The sequence below is a fragment of the Mastigoproctus giganteus genome, chromosome 2, assembly GCF_048544385.1.
Source record: "Mastigoproctus giganteus isolate SK-2022 chromosome 2, ASM4854438v1, whole genome shotgun sequence".
Classification (NCBI taxonomy): Eukaryota; Metazoa; Arthropoda; class Arachnida; order Uropygi; family Thelyphonidae; genus Mastigoproctus; species Mastigoproctus giganteus.
In genome coordinates this window covers 264,446,466-264,462,116 of record NC_143576.1, presented here as the reverse complement: position 1 = coordinate 264,462,116, position 15,651 = coordinate 264,446,466, and the positions used below count along the sequence as shown (strand labels likewise).

Below are 15,651 nucleotides of genomic sequence, written 5' to 3'. Positions count from 1 at the left end.
ACCTTCTTTACCTTCGTGTGTTCCTCTCGTCCTCATCTATCTCCACTCCCTTTTTCAATTTCCAGAGTGCTTTTTTCTCCCTTGGGGCCCTCCCTGGCTCAAGTTAAGCTCAGGCATCGTCCAGGGTTCCACCCCTCCAGAGACCTTTCTATTCCATACCCAGCCTTTCTCTCTCCCCTTGGTAGAGTATGGACAATGTGGGCTCCCAGTAGGGGCCCTGCGGTACCACAACCAAACATTACGCTGGCCAACACTAAAGCTCAGACTATCTATGGCTTTTACAGAGTTTGTATTGCGACACAGCGGAGTTGGGAGAGGCCTCGGTGCAGCTTGACAATATACACTGAGTGATCACTGAATTATGACCACCCCTATGAAAAGTGAATGCGACCGTTGACCACGTGAGGTACGACAGTGCGGAGTTAGTTGACCTACGTAGCACAGATAAGGTGTCAGTGGTTCAGTAGGTAGTAAAATTCCGAGCGTGATGGTTAAAAGGAGGGATTTATCGGACTTTGAATAAGGACAGATTGTGGGTGCTCGACGAACTGGTGTCTCGATTTCCCAAACTGGTTCGAGAGCCGCCGTAGTTAAAGTGCACTAGGACCGGCGTCAAAATGGGGATACCTGAAAGACAGAGTTTACCGTGGCGGCATACAGACGCTTGGCGATTTGAAAGCAAGCATTAAACAGCATGTAGCCAACATCCTAACGAGAAGCTACGCGAAACTGTCTGGCATGCAGTCCTCGGTTTTCAGAATGTCATCTCAAGTGAAGGAAAGCAGACAGAACAATATCTTAGATTTCTAAGTTCTGATATTAACATCTGATTCTAAGTTAAGTATTCCATCCCATGTTTACAATGCCAATTTCTCCCCATGGTGGGAAATTTGAACAATCTTTTTTCTTCTACAAATCGCTTCCCCATTCCCTAAATGACATACCCCTTCCCCCCGATTTTCAAAGAGCTAACCGTAGCCGTTTTGACATTAGCGTCTTCTGAATAGAGAAACCTATTTGTATAACCACCCGATAGGCTTTTCAGTAATAAGTAATAATAAAAGGTAAACGGGAAAATGCTTGAATGGAAAAGAAGGAAAAGAGACCCAGATCAGATTGATGCCATCAAATTATTGATTAAACATTACATCAGTCTCTCATAAAAAAGACTGAAATAATTACAACACGATGTAAGATAAGAATTTAAGATAAGGAATTTGAACAGTGTTTAAAGCACAATAAAAGGTAAACTGCAGCCATTGTCAATCCACTGCACGGTGGAAGCCTCCTCAACGATTCACGTTGAGGGAAATGGACCATAGTCTGCCAAGCTGGTCCAGTGTGCTTTGGCAGATCGACCTTATTTAGCAGTCAGGCTGTTGAATCCCGGTCTATTCAAAGAGCGTGTGCTACTGCATTCGTGATCCTGACTACTCGGCTGCAGAGGCTGTTTAAAGTGCAATACTGTACAATGAAAGCTTTCGAAGAGAACCCTAAGGCGAAGCGAATTGAATAAGAGCGTATTAAGCATAAAAAAGCATTCAAAGTTAGCCTTTAGGGCGATAAAGAAGATGTAAGATAAGATTTTTTTATTATTATTATTAAATCCGTTTATTATTATAGCAAGTGATTGCTTTCACCCCTTTTACACAGCCAACCGGCTAGAAGGGTGTACAAAAATGCAAGAATGGCAATTTTTACAATGCAATATTTACAAATCACGTTTACAATATTTACAGAAGTGCGAATCATTTACAGAATGTAATTATCGACAACTTTAGAAGAGGAAATTATTCACAGTACTATTAACAAGTAGATGTCCAACAGCTATTTTATATTTTGGTCATTCCTTCCTATTCAAGCTTCTTCTTCATACTTCTATAGTTCAAGCAAGCTGTAAGCTTCAGAGAAGAGGCTCTTCACTCTGTACTGCTTGCCTTCACAGTATTTCACAGGGTGGTCTATTGCCGATGTATTGAAAAGGGGGACTGCGTTGTTCTGAAAGACAGCACAGGTTGGACAGTATAGAGTGTAAAGGTAAGTAGGGACTGTCATTACTGCGTCCAGCACGTGGAGTAGCGATAACTCCGTGAAGACTGGGGGCGTCAATCACACCAGTTAGCATCTGAGACAGAAGAAGAATATTCCTGGATGCAACGTGAACTCTCCAGGGAGTGATATTTAAGTTGGTATATAAAACAGCCCTGGAGTTGGTGAATGCGCTGCTCATGATTCTGTTCATCCATCGCATTACCCAGTACTCGACTGCCAGGAATCTGTTTATGTACGAGGTCGGTGCATAAGACCAGATTGGTGATGCATACAGTGCGATAGGTTGTAGGCACCGCTGGACGTATCTTCCGACTACATCGACGTGGAGTAACCCCGTCAGCTCTTGTCGAATTGCCCACATCGCCGAAAAAGTCTTAGTTTTCATGGTCAAAAAATGGTTTTGAAAAAAGTGAGGCCCTCGTCCCAAGTCAAGCCGAGGTCGGTGTGAGATTTCACTTTCCTTATCTGCACTCCGTTGTGATGTCATTTTTGATTCCCTTTTTTGTAAATGTGATTTGGGCTGATTTAGATGATTAGCTCCAGACCTATCTGCAGTAGATAGGTTACAAGGCTGTTGATCAGGACGGCGGCTCGCTGATTTATCAGGTGGGTTTGTTCAGGGTCATTTGATTTTATATATAATTTGAGGCCATCTGCATTTGATGAGAAATGAGTGTACCTTGCGAGGAAAGGTTCAAGGGCCGCGGCGAACCATAAACCGAACAGGACACCTCCCTGCGGTACTTCCCGCGTTATAACACGCTCCTGCTTGAAGGATTTATGGCTGATGATGAGTTGTCTGGGCGTAAGGATGAGGTTGATGGCTTTTAGCAGGCTTCCTGTAATGCCAAAGTATTTTTCCAGGATGTAGATGAGGCGGGAATTGAGAGCTTATCATAAGCAGATGAAATATCAAGGAAGATGACGTCCAGCTAAGATTTACTGTTGAGAGCAGTTTGAATTTTAAACAGGGTGTCTAGTAAGTTTGTATATGTAGATCTTTTGGGGATCACAGTATGCAGATGTTTCGGTCTATGAGAGAAGCATTGGTCTATCAGTGCTGATAAGATAGTTTTCTCAAACACTTTTAATAAGAGTGCAGCCCACCGAGATCAGTCTGAAGTCCTTAGAGTTTCTTCTTTTAGGTATGGGTTGTACCCTGTAGTGATTCCATATTGTCGGGATTGATCCGGAATTTAATATCTGATTAAAGATTGACAGAAGGGGTTCCACAATGAAGGCACTGCACACTTTAACCGTGAATAGAGGAAAACCGTCAGTAGTTTTATTTTAGCGTAAGGATTTAGAATAAAAGTGTACCCAGTGAGCCTTGAGGCTAAAAGACAGGTAGCCTGAGTTGGTTGAATGTATTATACCCTATAAATAAACAAATAACTAACGATAAAATAATAAATAAATATGATCTTTATTGTAAAGTTCCTAGGTACACGCAGGTATCCTACCTTTACAAACTCTACACCGCACTAAACCTGGGGTTGAATAAATGCAAATAAAATAAAATAAAATGACGATGATGAGGCAAATTACTGATATTAGTATACATTGAATGGTACGGTGACGAGGGCTAGCCCCATTCAACGTCCAATCAATAATTGGCAAAGACGATCTGTTTCTGTTCGTGATCTGCAAGTTTAGCTAGCTCCAAATGATCTTAAATTATATTAAAATTTAGCAGCGTACCAATGTAATAATAATACAAATGAATTTAATACAAATTATATTAAAAGAAAAATAAAATGATGTATATATACACACACACACACACGTGGGTATACGCCGTATACCCTCTGGAATTCGATTAATAAGCCTGATATGCACAGAATACTCTGCTTTTTGTAACATTCTTCTAATTGTGCGACTGTAAAACTGACATTATATAAACTGGAAGATGATATCATCTCATATAATGCCAAAACTGTTACCTGAGCTGGATATCATCATTCTTCTCTTTCTTGGTGATTCCCTTCTACCTCTTTCTTTCTTTCTTTCTTTCTCTCTCTCTCTCTCTCTCTCTCTCTCTCTCTCAGAGTAATTCAGAATTTTTTTTACCGGTGCAGCATAAGCCTCAGGCTTCGTTGCACCACAAGGCTAATAATAATATAACAACTCCATCAGAGTAATTTGCCTGATTATGACTTTCTTTTACGAACCTCTGCTAGGATCTATTCAAGATGCCAGTCTTTGTCTAGATAGTCCTGAATGACATCGGCAATCACAGACTCCATGGTCCTCTACACAGAGGTCAAAATGACTGTCCTATAGTTACCTTTCTCTTCAGCACTACCTTTGTTGGGTGGGGGGGAGACCTAGAGAGAACTTCTCTAGCTCACTGACGCTCTTTAACATTCCCAAGGTTTGACGCACTCGTGAGCAGCCTCTTTAATTACTACTGAATATATGCCATCTGCACTTGGAGCCTTGCCTTCCTTTAATCTCAGTATCTTTTCTGAGAACCGCTTCTCTGAGATTATTGTATCACTTATTTCATAGTAGTCTCATACGTCAACATTCCCCAGGGTTTCAGCTTCTGTTCAAAGGTAAATAGCGAAGACACAAGTACTGTTTAACTCATCTGTATTTCTATGATCTCTAATTGGTTCCACTGCAACCAATTAAAGGACCTCCTTGATTTGCTTTCTTCTTTTTTGTATTTGCATATTAGAAGAATTCCCTTTCCCACTCCTTAGCGCTTTTTTCTAGTACATAAGAATCACATTATTTTCTGCAACTGTCCGTTGCTCGTTCTTGGTGGTCGATTAAACCGTTAACCTCATCGCCTTTGTCGCCGATCTCCAAGTACACGTATTCCTTTCATATGCTGAGAAGCACGCGCGGTTTGGATTGGACGTGAGATTCAGGTGGTGGAAAAATGCTCAGCAACAGCGCGAAACGGCCCTTGTGACAAGAAAACGTAGACAAGAATCAATTCCTGCTTCTTCGCCCCCCCCCCCAAACACGTGTTTGAAATACAAGGTCGGCATCGGCGGGGTGCAAGCCTTTCTCGGACACAAATTGCAGTCTTGTTTCCTTACCACGGCGGCAGTAATTTGATAGTGGCAGCCTCTGGCTGCACGGGAGGCCTCGTGCCACACGAGCAAACCCCGCATGCGTCGCGCCGTTATCGGAAATCACCGGTCCATAGCGCGACAACGTGTTGCGATCTAAAATTCTGATGTACTTAGTTGTTGAGCGTGTTTGCCGGGGGGAGGGGGTCGCACAATATTTCCCTCACGTCAGCAGCCGCTGTACATTCAAGTCGGAGTCATTGACACGTTGCATTTCGGTGGGGTTTATTGTGCGTCGCCTCGGATTAAATCAGCGCGCCAAAGAAATATTGAAATCGGAGACATTTTCGATTCTTTCTTCGGTTAACTTCGAGAAGAACCCTCAGAGGCAGCACTTCATGCCTGCTTGAGTGTTAAAGTAATTTAAATAACAAAGCGTTTTTGCAACAGGTAACAGCTTCTGTTTTTGCAACCAAAAAATTCCACGAGTGACGCCATTTTGAATCTGAGATTCCATTTCGAAATATCTTTAATTGAGGATCGCGCACTTCTCGGTGATGCCACATCGGGAAACGAAGTCTTAACATAATTTTTCATTTCTCTGGATAATGTTCTTTTCTAATTGGATAATGTTGTTTATAATTCGAATCAAATGAGAAACTATTATACGCAATTATTAATAAAACTTCGTATAACCGCCATTACATAAAAATGGTGGAAAAAATTCGTAAGTGTACAAAAACTTCTCGGAAACGAATTCCCCAACCCGTACTGTAGTTGTATCTTGGTTTTTATGGCAGTCCCCTCCTACGAAACGTTAAGGAACCTACTAAAACGGGGTATGAAGCAAATGAGAACAGTAAGCGGTTTTCAAAGATCTCTCAGATGAACAGAGTTGGGGCTTTTATATATTTTCACTGGTCGCGCCCGAGGATTTAGCGTCTAGTAGTTTTTATCGCGGCAAATTGACACAGGTCAATACCGCGGCTCTGGAACTGGGGAACATCTGCGTGGGGAGAACTCTCGCATTAAGGTGAAGCCCGTGCCCCTTCAAACAACGACATACAGCAAGATTTCTCACCATTGGCTTAAGCCGTGACGGGCTTTGCGTGATTCTCGCTGCAGATGTAACTTAACTGCGTGTGTCAATCAATAAAGATCCCATGTGTACTTTAAGAATACCACCTCCGGGAGGAGGAGGAGTACATGAATGATTCAACTCGAACAAACAACAAACAAGGATGTTTGTTCACGGCCTGTAAACATCCTTCAGAATACAAAAAGGCATCCTACACCTTATGCCAACAACCACCAATAGTACTGGTTTCCTGCATAACAAATTCCCGGAATAAGTGGCTGATACTGGTCTTTCTTTATGTTCGTGGTTATTATCAAAGAACGCTCTTTCTTGTATCCGCCGTAGATTATTTAATAATTAACTGAATGTCCTCACAAAATGTCAGAAAACTCAAAGTTGTCTTTCTCGTTTATGCCGGCGTGGCACTAATATCGCAGTGATGGAACGTCAGTGAGTTGTCGGTCGTAGAAAAGAAGGCTCTGTGGGGACGGGGATTCTCTTTACTTATTTTTTATATTTTATTTCCCCTGTCCCTTAGTAGTAGTAATAGGGTTTTAGGAGCCATATTGCTCTGTGGGTACTGTCTGTAAATTGCTTATGTTCTCAGATAGATTCTCTCTTTGCTGGACGAAAACCCGAGTTTCCGGGAGTAAAAACCACCCTGCTCCTCTCCTGAGACCGACTAACTCAGCCACGTTGTGAAAAATACCCATAAAAATTCCTCATCTCATCGACGGGATTCGAACTCGGGTCCTTTCCAGCCGATGTGGGGAGGACGGCTATTCTATGCTACCCACGAGGACCTTGTACCTTAGTATTGCCGTCAGTGGCGATTATTATTTTAGAACAACAGCTCCCCTCAAGCACTAGGGTCCACAAGCTACCAGAAGCTGAAGGATTTTCCCCTATAATATAAGAGCTCTGTTTCTCATGAGTAATGACACAAAATTATAAAGAAAAGCCATTTATTACACGCAACTATTTACAAGTATATACATAACTGGGATTCATTTACATATAATCTATTCATTTTTCCTCACTTAATCTGTTAATAGATGTTATCACCTCCATAAAATTTCCTCAATATCAGCTCTCTGTACAGCTGCAAACACTAAACTAATTCAATCTTAATCATTTCCAATATTTCTCTTAATCAGCAATATCAATTCTCTTTACATCTTCAACCAAGAAACCACCTCAATGCTCATTTCCTTACACATCTCATAATTCCTTCATCTTCAGCCTTACTCTAAAATAATCGACGATGCACCCTTTTCAGAAGACCTGCGTTCCTTCTCTTTCACGGTGGGGTTTCTTTCTACGGATCCTTCCACCGAGTGCGGTGGGGTCTGTCTTCTTAGTTGAAGTCTGCGATATAGCTCTTCGGCTACTGCCTTATTTCGAGAAGCAGTTCTCTGAGAATACTGAAGGAAATTACGAGAGCAGTAGCAGAAGCCAGGGCATTATCTCACTGGCCTGTTTCTCAGCTTCCGGATCAACTCCTAGCACATGAAGAGGCCCGACGAGAGATATGCTTAAACTTTCCCTAATAACGTAACTGCTTAAGAAGTAACTGGACAAGGCAGGTTCCATTTCACTTTACTCTTTTCGATACTCTCTCTCTCTCTCTCTCTCTCTCTCCTAACATGACACACAAATACTACTAAAACAGCCTCGTGGTGCACGGTCGAACGCTTCACTATATAGCGGGGTTCTCCTAGAACTGGAAGCCGAACTGAAACCAGAACTACAACAGCAGCCCTGGCCTTTTGGCTCGAAAACCTTATTTATTTTCTCCCTCTCATACGTCAGTAACTCGCATTCTGTTTTTCCCACTGAACGGAACTCTTTCGTCTTTTACCTCTAGATCACTCGCTGACCATACCTTACCTTTGAAGCTCCATACTGATGCCCTTCCCCAAAATACCTTAAGCATTTCTTCGTGAAGTAGGGGTGTAAAGGAAAGGTTAGACTATTGCGCTGACTACTTCCCTGAGTGCCTGTTAAATATACCTTTCTTTCCTTTCCTCCCATAGCTCTCTACTTCCATATTTAAGTACTCAAAGGAATCCGTTGCTTTGTCTGTTGTTCATAACCGAAGCTTTTAATTTTAATCTACTTCCGCACCTGACCAAACTGTTTTATACCATATTCCTTAAGTGCCCTACCGCCAGACCTACTCCCACTAATGGAAATATTTCCCTAATGATCTTTTCTTTAGTCGTTAAGTGCTTTACTTCCACACTCTATTCTTTCTAAGAGAAATATATTTGTAAGTCTTTGTCTTACATCTCGGTGCTTTGTTACAGTATGCGGACACAAGTCTTCTGTGACTTTGAGAAGCACTTTTTTCGTTGCGAATACGGAAGAGATCCTCTCGCCCGCCCACCGAGCTGTTTCTCGTTGATAAAATCAATTTAGAGAAACTTGCCTTCCTCTACACACGCAATCTGCCACGTGTAGCAGAGGAAGTGGTTGAACGAAACAGACAATAACTGTGTGTACAGACCACCGGGCATCTTTGGTCGTAGTCTGGCACTCAGAATAGCGATATCTGCCATCCAAAAAGTGTTTTATAAATCACTGAAACTTTATGCATACAAAATTCAGATGAAACACTCAATTAAACCAGCTGATCATCTTATGCGGGCGGGATATGGGACTATTACTCGAAAAAAGTGAATGACGATCCTAATTTCTTGAATCGGGTTTGATTTCTGATGAAGCCACGCTTCACGTGATTGGTGCGGAATTTGGGATGCTAAAAATCCTCGTGTGTAATTCAAGGTGTGCACGATGTTCCAAATGTTAATATATGGTGTGGACTGATGCACAATTGTGTTTATGGACCTTTTTTTTTTCGGCCTGACTGATGGACATGTTAGATAACTATCGTTTGGAACGCCTGTTTCTTCCAAGAAGACGCTCCACCGTTGGCTGTTTAGACATGTTAGTAAATGGCAAATTTCCAAATCATTGCATTGGAAGATATGTGGATCTGGGCTTGGTATTGGCGAGCATTTCGTATTTACTTTTCCGATCATTCAGTGACTTTAACATGACTCATCTGTCCATCATTCGTTTGGACGCATGATGGACAGGTTTAGACATTACCAAACAGTCCTGGGAGCGACTTCAACGAATAAAATCATGATTCACCAGTCAATACCTTTGATGCGATTAATTGATTGTGATCAATAGGCAAAGTGATCAATAAGCAACCATCGGAAGAGCAGTTTGTGAACAGAGCCGAAAAATAATTAAGTTACGTATAAACAAACTTCCTGAGTATCAGGTTGAGCGTTCTACTTAAGATAAAATACCAAATGATTCGACTGAACTGCTATATTTAAGTCAGAAGACATTACGATCTGCTCTTCGTGATATATCACTTCTAGAAATCTATTAAAACAGTCACGAGCGACATTTTACTTTCATGCAACATATAAGGATAATATTATGAAAATAAGAAAGCGAGGATTAAATTACAGAACAGCCTTTAATATAGGGTTAACAAAATAACGCTAATCTTAACGAAATTTAAAATTTTTGGTGTACTTCAAGTTGAGTTCAAATACAACATTCTGCTTAATAGAACAACGGTGATGTCCTTAAAATGCTACCAGACGTTTTCTGCTTCACATTCCAATGAAAGGAGTTTATATCTCCCGTGTGTGTGTGTGTGTGTGTGTCCTTGCCGATGCCTGATTGGCCGACTGCAAATTTTGCTGCCGACAGCTGGGCTGGTTTTGATCCGTTTCCACTATCGGCAGTCCAACTTCCTTCCGTTAAACACGTGGCTAACGACCGTGATGGTATTTTCACGCTCTCTTTCTCTTTCTCTCTCTCTTTCTCTCAATTATCCAATTCCGCTTGTCGATACTAGCTCCGCCTAGTTATTCATAACGTGGCACAGTTGTTCATTGCAGAGGGCCGCCACTAATTACGTCCAACTGCATACGATCCGTGGAGGCGGAGAGCTCATCAAGGGAGGGGACCCTTTTAGATACGAGGTTGGCATCGTTCAAAACAAACACCGGTTTTCCAAATAGTGTAGGCAACATTATAGCGATCGGCTTTGATAATCCTTCCAGCGTATCTCTCGAAGGCAATTTGGAACACGAGTGAAGGAGATTAACAAATCCTCCTTTGTTTTTTTTTTTTTTTTTTTAATTAAAGTGAATGAATATAGATTTTTGTTCTTTTGTACCGATCCCTTGTTTTTTTTTTTATTTTTTTTTATTCTCATATCGCTAGTGCATCCCTCCGCTCCTAGTTTATGTGTACAATTAGCGCTAATTGCTATCCATTAATTAAATTGCTAAGCCATCCCAGGGCTAATTGAAAAGCTTTGCCCTTGCCGACTACATGTTTTAATAATAAAGGTTCTCAGTGAATGTTTTATTTTCAAACATTAAGCCTGATTAAACTAGAATGCACTGACTGCACGCTTAAAATATCCTTTTTTGTATTCGTGCAACAAAACGCGAACAGTTCCCAAAGGTGCGCAAGAATGGCAGAAGGAGTTATTCGACTTCTTTATCTCTTGATCGTATACCAAGTAATTCTCGTTAACCATAACTCAAAATTAGAGTCAGCAGAAGATGGAGTTACGCTTCTTGGTAAGGTGTCTCCCTCTAGTGGCCATTAAACACAGCGTGTTTTGTAGAAATCGAGGCCTTAAATTTACTTCTAGTCCTGTGTGGTAGATTTTTCTGAGTTCATCTCATTGGAGTGACGATCCAGCAGGGTGTTGCAAACTCATTTCCACAGACCTTAAATCGTGGTTCCATTCGATTAGTCCTCGCCGAAATGCCTTTCTCTTGGTACTGTCAACAGTTCGTCGAAACACATGAAGAATCCCATCTCCTCGCCCATTTCTACGATCACGTGTCTGCTCACTGGATGGATCACTTCGGCCATATTTGAGTCCACAAAGTATGGTGCACTCACACCGCCCAGATGAGATCTGACTGAGAATAGTTATTCTACAGCGCGCAGAACTGTGGTTAATTACAGTGTTCAATACGAGGGAACATCAACAGGTTAACGCAAGTAGTATAACTTAATTAATTTCGATTAATGCGAGGACGGAAATGATTATCAAAATAACGTAATCATCAGAGAAACAAAACTGAAACTAATATTTTACCGACACATTTCACATTTTTAATCTAAATATCGGAGCTGAAAAAATAGTTTGGTGTCGAGGTTTTTTATGACGCAAAATTACAATCACTGAAGAAGCGATGGAAGAATCATCACCGAAACGTATGATTTCCAGATTCTGTAACTTTAGCGTGTAAAGGTATAGAATGCAACTATTCTATAACGTAATATTACAATCTCTTATTCTCATGCGATAGTTGATCCTTTCAAGTGCTGAAACTATTGAGCACAGAGATAAAAGGACCCTCATCAGTAGCACGGTAGCTACGATCACTGTCCAACCTTGGTCATGTGGAGACTATAATTCTCAAGTCGAGAGGAAATTGTGTGGTCTTTTCTTCAAAAATGTATGCACTTGATTCAGGCGATGAAGTCTATAAATGCACTTCTTACCGACCTGAATCTATCTTCCCTGTAATGCCAAAATGAAAAAATATATTTTTTAAACCTGGCTATGGTGCAAAGGAGATTTAAACCGGCTATCGTGGCTAAGGAGAGTGATGCAATTCTCAACATAATTAATTTACGCAGATTTGATATACAATCCCAAGCTTACCATAGATTAGGGAACATCGACTGAGAGGGTGAAATTTAAAATTTTCGGTGGAAAAAGTATTATTTTTCTAAAACCTTTCTTTAAAAGCGACACAAAATTGGATCTTGCTTGAACTTTTCTTTCATTCTACTTTCATTATACAGGGTGTTTCAGTTAAATGTTTCAGAACTTCTAAGAGGGGTAGGGTACATCCTGACAACTCGAAATCACATAGCAATGTGGGGTCGGAAATGCTTTCCTGAAGCGGTGTTGTACACAGAAGCACCAAAGAAAGAAAAGAGACCGTAAGTGAGAAATCGTTTTAATAATACATGAAAAGAAGCAAAAGGTACATGGATTAAAGTAAGTGTTCGAAGTTTCTTCCACGGGCTACAATGCACACCTCAGATCTCCAACGCATGGACATCCGAACATTGTGGAATACTCCAGGCGAATTTCGAATTTCTTCGGCAGCTACTGCGATTCTTGCAACCAGCTCCTCAGCATTGTCAACAGGGGTGTCATAAACTAGCGATTTCATATGACCCCAGAAATAAAAATCAAGACATGATAGGTCGGGTGACCGAGCAGGCCAACGCACGGGACCACCACGTCCGATCCACTGTTGACCAAATGTGACATCCAGGTAGTTACGAACATCTCCGCTATAATGGGCAGGGGCTCCATCGTGTTGGAACCACATTGTCTGTTGCGTCGATGCAGAAATCTGTTCATCTCTCAAAAGTTGTGGCAATACTTGCTGCAGAAAGATCAAGTAGATAGGTCCGGTTAGACGACACGGTAACAGGTAAGGTCCGATGAGGTGATCTCCCATAATACCGGCCCATACATTGACCGAAAATCGAATCTGTGCTGCACGACGTCGTATTGCATGCGGGTTCTCGACCGCCCAGATATGGTCGTTATGCGTGTTGAAAATTCCTTCCCTTGTGAAGGATGCCTCATCGGAAAACAACACTTCAGCAGGAAAAAGGGGATTTGTAGCACATTTTCCAAGGTACCACTGTGCGAAAGCAATACGAGGTTGAAGAAACTTCGAACACTTACTTTAATCCATGTACCTTTTGCTTCTTTTCATGTATTATTAAAACGATTTCTCACTTACGGTCTCTTTTCTTTATGGTGCTTCTGTGTACAACACCGCTTCAGGAAAGCATTTCCGACCCCACATTGCTATATGATTTCGAGTTGTCAGGATGTACCCTACCCCTCTTAGAAGTTCTGAAACGTTTAACTGAAACACCCTGTATAACTTACACATGCATGCGAATCTTAATGAAATATGTATTGGTGTTCGTTTGTATTATTGTATTACCAGTCACTATATTTTCCATGTTTTCTAATAAAAATTACTATTTCTTTCTTTCAGAATTATGATGAATGGACTTCAAAACAGAATTCTTCTCTGAGATAGATTTTCCATCCCTCCAGATGGAAACCTCGCCATTCAAATATTTTCCCGATCCCTTCTGAGTAGCTGAGAATGGCATCTGCGCATTCCACGCAATACGGCAGGGACAACGCCATTTTCCCTTCGGGGAACCTCACCTTCCCTCAGGATCTTTTTCTCCCGAGTGTTCCCCCTAACTTCACTTTCCAGAATTCCTCGGAGGAATTCGGAGCCAACCTCTCCGCCTTCCCGCACAAGGTTCTGTTTCTTCCTGCCAGCGACATCCTGGTCACGGTATTCGTGTCAGCCGTGCTGGCAGTGTTGATCCTTGCCACAGTTATGGGCAACGTGTTCGTCATCGCAGCCATCTTGATGGAGAGGAATCTCCAGGGAATAGGCAACTGCCTCGTGTTGTCGTTGGCCGTGGCTGACCTAATGGTGGCCTGTCTAGTGATGCCTCTTGGTGCTGTGTACGAAGTGACTCAGGAGTGGATGCTGGGGCCGGAACTGTGTGATGTGTGGACTTCGTGCGACGTTCTGTGCTGCACTGCCTCCATCCTGCATCTCCTGGCCATCGCTGTGGACCGTTATTGGGCAGTCACGTGCGTGGACTACATTCGACAGCGAGGCCTTCGTCAAATCGGCTCCATGATCCTGATCATATGGGGAATTTCCTTCTTGGTGTCGTTTGCCCCCGTGTTCGGTTGGAAGGATCCCGAATTCCGCCACAGGGTTGAAGTCGAGCGGAGGTGTCTTATCAGCCAAGATACTGGATACCAGGTGTTTGCCACGTGCTCCTCTTTCTACGTACCACTTGTGCTCACGCTGTTGCTGTACTGGAGGATCTATCAGGTAGCCAGGAAGCGAATCCGCCATAAACCCGGGAGCAAGCCTCTGCACAAGATCACCTCTTCCCTAGCACCACCGACCATGGAGCTCAGCATCATTTCCGAGGTAACTAATTCCTTGCCTAACTCGGACACCAACAGCACCAATGGGATAGGATTAGAAAGGAAGGGGATGCAGGTCCCCAAGAAACGGAAAAAGCACCGTAAGGAGGCTCTTGAGGTGAAGCGGGAACGAAAAGCGGCGAAGACTCTGGCAGTGATCACAGGCGTGTTCGTGGTGTGCTGGCTTCCTTTCTTCATCGTTGCCCTGCTCATGGCCGTGTGTAGTTCGTGCGAGGTGAACGTGTATGTCTTCGGATTCTTCCTGTGGCTGGGCTACGCTAACTCGATGATCAACCCCATCATCTACACCATCTTCAGCCCCGACTTCAGAAACGCTTTCAAACGAATGTTGTGCGGAAGTCATTCGAGGCGGATTTATGTCAGGTGACAGCCAGATAAGACTCCTTCTCATGTGTCTTAACCAATTGGAATCATAGGGGATCTTCTCTGCCGCATGAAATCCACAGCGCTGCAACAGAGTGGACTCCTTGAAATTATTTTGCCAATGAATAACCGAATTTTGAATAAAATCTTTGTCTTTTGTATCTATTTGAACACGTGACCACATCACTCTGAACTAAACAAGTAAAGACTGGTCCAGAATCTCCATAGAAAACTACTCTATCATAACTAACACGTGAAGACCAAATATTGTCTGTTCTTTCACCCACAAACAAGCTGACACATTATTTCACACAAACACCCACATCATTTATTCAGTATATGTAAAAAGTAAAGGAGAATTAATTAAAACCACCTTTCAAATCTGGTAAGTGAAATTTGTTTAGGAATAAACTCGATAGTTGATGGCTGTTCAGGGTTAAAAAAATTCTTGAATTTTTTGGGAAATCCAGAAATAAAAGATATTTGCCCCGTAATTATTTCCCACCACCTTAATATACTTTTTATGGTTGGTTACTTGGTGCCCTAATAGTTGAAGAAATTCCTTTGGTTGGTGCAAATATCCTTGAAGGGAATGGTTTGGTGTGGATATCTTTCTGTTGAAGAATATAATGGAAGGAAAAATCAAGGGGAAGACCTGCAACTAGATGGAAGTATGGGGTCAGTGAACTTCCGGACAGGACACTTTGCGATGCCGCTCGTAGAGCACAGGATCGATGCAGTTAGAGGAATTTGTTGGTGGCTACAACAGTTCCTCAGGAAGCTATGTGACTGGAAGAAAAAGAATCCTTGTAGAAAAAACTAAGTGGAGAGCAGAAAAAAATTCCTAAGGTAATTTGGGAATGCAAAACTCCTAATTATGACTTAGTTCCACAAATCTTCCACAAATACGTATTATCCTCATTACGACTTTTAGCCTTACTGAGGCGAAAAAAAAAAAAATAAGAATTTCAGTACAGTTATTTCAGGCTGTTTGCATTACTTACTCCCACACTTTTAATCCGCTTCGACCACTCCCTCGTGAAGTA

At 42.0% G+C, this 15,651-nt stretch overlaps 1 pseudogene; it reads left to right on the top strand.

The window, feature by feature from the left end:
• The first annotated feature begins 13,364 nt into the window (after positions 1–13,364).
• On the top strand, positions 13,365–14,609 carry LOC150090451 (5-hydroxytryptamine receptor pseudogene; annotated as a pseudogene).
• Positions 14,610–15,651: the final 1,042 nt, after the last annotated feature.